This window comes from Cervus elaphus, chromosome 14 (genome assembly GCF_910594005.1).
Source record: "Cervus elaphus chromosome 14, mCerEla1.1, whole genome shotgun sequence".
NCBI classification, from domain to species: domain Eukaryota; kingdom Metazoa; phylum Chordata; class Mammalia; order Artiodactyla; family Cervidae; genus Cervus; species Cervus elaphus.
Window position 1 is genome coordinate 29,005,730 of NC_057828.1, and position 6,000 is coordinate 29,011,729.

Genomic DNA, 6,000 nt, shown 5'->3' on the forward strand with positions numbered 1-6,000 from the left:
GCTGCCCCCTGGATTCCTGTTTCATTTCAACCTGCCTTATAGATTCATTTGCAACCAAGTGCTTGGTGTAACAGTGACTGTGTAGTACCAGTCTTCCTGTTTCACCCCTCAAGAGGGTAGTAGCTAGCTGTCATTCTTTTAGAGGTTGTGCCTACCCCCTTCCCTACTCTCTCATTTTTATTAAACATCTAAAAATGTGTAAGAAGAGAGCTTAGGGGCACTACGTACCTGGAAAATAGATTATTATTAAAGTGAGAAAGGGAGAAGAAAATGGCAACCCACTCCAGTATTCTTGCCTGGAGAATCCCATAGACAGAGGATCCTGGAGGGCCACAGTCCATGGGGTCGCAAGAGTCGGACACAACTTAGCGACTAAACCACCGCCAAAGAGAGAAAGAGTGATGGAATGGGTCAGGCCAGGGTTAAAAATAAACTCCACATTTTGTACCTTTGTTAGACTCTTGTTAGACTTTCTTAGGCTTTGTTAGACTCTTGTTCCCAACACTAATGTGAACAAAACGTACAGCCCAGCTTTTAAACACTAAAAATTAAGATATTATTTATATGAGTCATAAAAAAATCCCCTTACCACCAGACATATGCTAACACCACATATAAAAGTGAACAATCAGGAACATCATTCAACCTCTTGTTTAAAACTGGCTTTGAATTGCCGAACTCTGGAGAATTGGAGCTGCTTTTTATTGTCTGGGATTCTCTGGAGGGATATCAACTCTGATCAGAGTTTTAAATAAAGAAAAATATTGAGAGTTAATTAAAATGTATCAATGCTGTCATTTTCCATGGGGCACAAAGAACTAATGTGTAGTTAGGATATCAGCAAAAGGTTAGTAAAAATATTAGTCACTGGTAAATCAAATGCACAACTCCTAGGACGTGATCACAACACAACTTTTTTTTTTCTTTTACATTCTGTTCAATGTGCATTTGATATTTCTATTTACATGCCTACTTTGTGCAAAAAGTGAGGATCTGTTTTCGTATGAAAGGAATTTCCACAGTTAACAACACTCTTAGCTATGGGTGCTGTTCCAGGGCTTTTATAAACAGATTTCAGACTCAGAAAGAATCTGTCAGGCAGAAGGAAAACTAATTCAACAGATTAATCTACAGCATTTTGACCATATATCCTCAGTAAAGACAAAAAGAATTGTAAACAAATATTGAATACTGGTTGGTAGTTTTGATTTTTTCACAGTAGAATGAGTTAGCAATTTAAAACTACTTTCAGAGTATTCTTGGATTAAGTAAATGAAGAAATATATTAAGAATGGTGTTCTCATTGTTGGCGTTCTTCACTGTTGGTGAAGGGAATTACAAATAAGGAGAGAGGGAACTTTAAAACAAACCACATGGTATTTGTTTGGAAACTGAAGGTCAGTATGAACTCACGAGGTAAAGTATAATTTTTTATGAGTTAAAATGTTATTTCATTTATTCACTTTCATAAACATAAAAGTGAATATGCATTTATTTACCCAATTTTTAAACTAATTTATTTTTCTATTGAAAAGAAAACCAGCAAGGTGGTAAAAGGTGGTTAAAAGAGAATTTGAGAGATTAAATATTGCAGATACTGAATAAAGAATGATAAAATAGGACATATGGGTTAGATACAAAGCTGGTTAATGTCATACAGGGCAAGGAGGCTGTGACCTCTGGTATTTGAGGATTTAGTTTCTGATTTGTTTGGGTTTTGTTGTTTTGGTTTTTACCTGAAAGAAATAATTTGCCTCAGTACCAGACAAAAATCTATGTATTAGCATGTAAACTTATAGAGTCTGGACTCTATTCAGTGGTGGACAACGACTCAAACAAAAGTTCATTTCCCTAAAGAATTTTTTAAAAAATCCTTGAGTGGACCCATTAGCTGGAGACAGGACAGTGTCCTCTGTAGAGAGGACAAGATGGGTCTGCCATGAGGGTCAGGGAGCATTTTTGCTTCAATAGCAATAAGCACCTAGATCTTTCTAAACACCTTTCTCCACTAAAAGGTACAAAGATTCCGTGAAGTAATGGAGCTAGGGCAGAAAACATTTAAGAGGAATCTGGACTCTAGTTATGTGCCAAAAAGCAAGAGAGTGCTCAAAGAATGGTGGGGATAGGTTAAAAGGACAGCAACCAACTTGGACTCCAACTGGATGACTTGAGGATAGAAATAAGTAATGATAGTAATGGATTAGAATCCACTGAGTAAAATAAGAATTTGTGTGTCTTTATTGGAGGAGAAGGGAAAGTTCTTCCTAACAGCAGAATGCCAGCCAAGAAAAACAGAAGAAATAATAAGACAAGAAAAGACTATTTTGTAATACTCATAGTAACGGTTGTTTCAGGCAAGACATATCAATGAATGCTATAGCTAGTGGACAAAAGTTTGATAAGGCACAGGACATTAATACAGTTTCAAAATATTTCCTATCAAATGATTGATTGATTACAGAGGACAAAATAACTTTGCAATGGAGAAGCTGGCAGACACCACCTTTCCTCAGTAATCAAAATCAACATCTCCAGTGATGGGACAAATCAATATCATGTGCCTCCTGGATGTAAAGTCCTAAAAAGGGTACAGTGTCATTTCTATAATATTATTGCCAAAATGCACAGCTCAGATCATGAAGAAGCATCAGACAAACCCAAACTGAAGGACATTGAAACTAGCCTGTATTCTTCAAAAATGTCGAAGTCATGAAAGACAAAATAAGACTGAAGAACTGTTATAGTTTAAAGAACTCTATAAGGATATAACAACTAAGAGCACTTCATGGTCCTGGATGGGGTCATTTGTCGTGGTGAACCGTAATTTCCTAGTTACTTGTCTACATCCTCTGTGTCTTGTTCATGGTTTAGGCCTCATTGCTCATCGTTATGCCTGGCACATTACACCTTGCCAGAATAGTGATACATGTATGGATGGATAGATGGATGGATCAATAGATGCTTGGTTGATTGATGATAGTAGGTGGTAGATGACCGATTAGATATAGATGGATAGATAGATAAATGAACAAAGTGACTCAGTATCAAACTCCAGAGGGCTTTGGACTCTGGACTCATAACTTCCTGAGAGCCATGGCAAAACGCTTTACCAGTTTTACTCATTGATACCGAAAAGTATCAAAGGACTTCGAGGTAGATTTCCTTTTCCGCAACTAGATTGGGGGTTTTATGGCTCTGAAATGACAATACTGCGTTCTGCCACGTGGTGGCGCCAGCACAACACCAAAGAGGCCTTCAGCGCCGCCGTTTCGCCCTCCTCGTCCGACTGGGTATGACGTCACCCACCCCGGTGGACGGTGGACAGCGTTATTACGGTGAAGATTTACCAGGGGCTTGTATTTTGTTATTCGAGACATCACGGCAATAGTTAAAATTCTCAGACTCAAAGAAATCATCCCAGCTTCACAAAAGGGTGGAGAAGGGTATTTTCTCTCCAAGAGCCTGTCAGCCAGCTGGGAAGAAATAAGTGAGCAAGCTGTTCCACTGGGTATGAGGAGAAACCACTGTCTTTGACAAAGTCAAGTCCTTTTCCCTCTGGGCCTGCCTCTGAGGTCGAGCGGGCTCTAGGGACTGAGAGGGGGGTAGGAGAGGAGGGAGTCTGCAATGTGACCAGATTCTGCTTCTGGAAGGAGCCTTCAGTGTCTCTGGCATTTCCTGCAATGGGGCTCAAGGGCCCCCTCCACGCTGACCCCGATCCCTCCCCTACCCAGCCTGACCTTCACCCTGACCTTAACCCTTTTTATGACTCCTTCGAGGACCGGTTTCCCTAGTGGCTCAGCCTGTAAAACGTCTGCCCGCAATGCGGGAGACCCAAATTTGACCCCTGGGTCAGGAAGAAGGAAATGGCAACCCAATCCAGTATTCTTGCCAGGAAAATTCCGTGGATGGAGTAGCCTGGTAGGCTACAGTTCATGGGATCACAAAGAATCGGACATGACTGAGCGACTTCACTTTCCTTTCCTTTCAGGGCCTGCAGAGGAGCCAGCCCCTCCCCACCCCCCAGGCTCACCTCTGGGCTCTCTGCCCTTTTCCACACTTCCACTCCCCTCCGCCCTACCCACCACCACCACCCCCTGCAAGAGGCCAAGAGAGAGTGCCCTGGGTCTCTGGTTTGTAACTGGCCCTACCTGCCCCCAGTGGGTGGAGATGGGGTAGAGAGACTGGGCTGTGTGATGGCCAGCCTGGTCCCAAGCAGACTCCCTAAAGGCTTCTGGGCTCCCACACACACACACACACACACATACCAGCATCAGCATACACACCTGAAGTCCAACCACAGAGCATGAGAGGAGGAGGGAGGCAGCAGGAGACGCTTGCAGGACCTTGATCAAGAACATTCTCACCTTTCTCCTAGAGGAGACATCACAGGCCCCCACCCTGGAGAAGAAACCTTCTGGTTCTCCTCTAGAGAGGGATGGTGCACCCCACCCCCACAAAAACCAGGGACATGAGAAACAAGCATCATGGACGTTAAATCTGGGCTCCTAAAAACTCTGAGCATCAAACCAGTCCATCCTAAAGGAAATCAGTCCTGAATATTCATTGGAAGGACTGATGCTGAAGCTGAAGCTCCAATACTTTGGCCACCTCATGCGAAGAGTTGACTCATTGGAAAAGACCCTAATGCTGGGAAAGATTGAAGGCAGGAGGAGAAGGGGACGACAGAAGATAAGATGGTTGGATGGCATCACCAACTCGATGGACATGAGTTTGAGCAAGCCCAGGAATTGGTGATGGGACAGGGAGGCCTGGTGTGCTGCAGTCCATGGGGTCACAAAGAGTAGGACACAACTGATCGACTGAACTGCCTGAAAACTCTGAGTTCAGGGATCCCTTTAGCAGGACACAAGGCCCTAAGCAGAATCTCCTCTACCCTATATAAGTGGCATGCGTTCATGCTAAGTTGCTTCTGCAGTGTCTGATTCTTTGCGACTCCATGGACTGTTGTCCACCAGGCTCCTCTATCCGTGGGATTCTCCAGGCAAGAATGCTGGGGTGGGTTGCCATGCCCTCCTCCAGGGGATCTTCCCAACCTATCGATCAAAGCCACATCTCCTGCAACTTCTGCATTGCAGGAGGATTCTTTACTGCTGAGCCACCAGGGAAGCGCGTATAGGCAACACAGACATTGAAGAAAACAGCAAGCTTTGCCTTGGGGAAGCTTTGCGTCTATGATCCTTCAGTCAGCAGACCTCTAACCAGGGACCCAGCAGTTGTCAGGCACTGTGCCAAGGTCACAAAGTAAATAAGAAAGACCCAGTCCTCCATTTCAGGAACTTACAGGCTAGGCGGGGATCAGACCCATAAATATTTGTCACAGCTGATTATAAACGCAGTAACAGAAGTTATACAAAAAGTGTTAAGGTAATAGCTCTAATTATTCGTTATTGTGTTTTCTGATTTATATTCAAGTCCACATCATAGAATGTACACGAGAGAGCACTTATGTCTTGACATGACTTGCATTTCTGATCAGTCTCTAGAAAAGAATTCCTCCAGGACACTCCCTTCTGAGTATGAGTCAGGAAGCTGAGGCCTCTCCGGCATAAACTGGGTCAGAGCAGGGGTGACTGGGCCCCCCTGCACGTTCCAAGCAGAGTCTGGGCACAGCCTGAGGCGGGTGGGAGGGCAGGGTGGTGGAGGTGGGTAGCAGAACCGGACCCCGCTCTGAGAAGCGGAAGCCTCAGTGCCAGCTCCAGCCCTCCCCTACAGCTGCCACAGCCCTTCTCTGGCCTCGGCCTCTCATCTGGTGATGAGATGGAAGGAGACGGTCCTGCCCTCTTCTCCACCTCCAAGCCAGTGGCCTTGGTGAGTCTCATCCTTGCCATTAGATGCGGAAGAACTTCCACTCTCTGAGTCAGACCCTGTGTGGCTACATCACTAGGACATGACTCAGACCCGGACTCAGCTGGGAGGCTCCTCTGGTAATATTCCCTTATTTGGCCCCAGGCAGGGGCTCACTGGGGAGCTGCCGGGCAG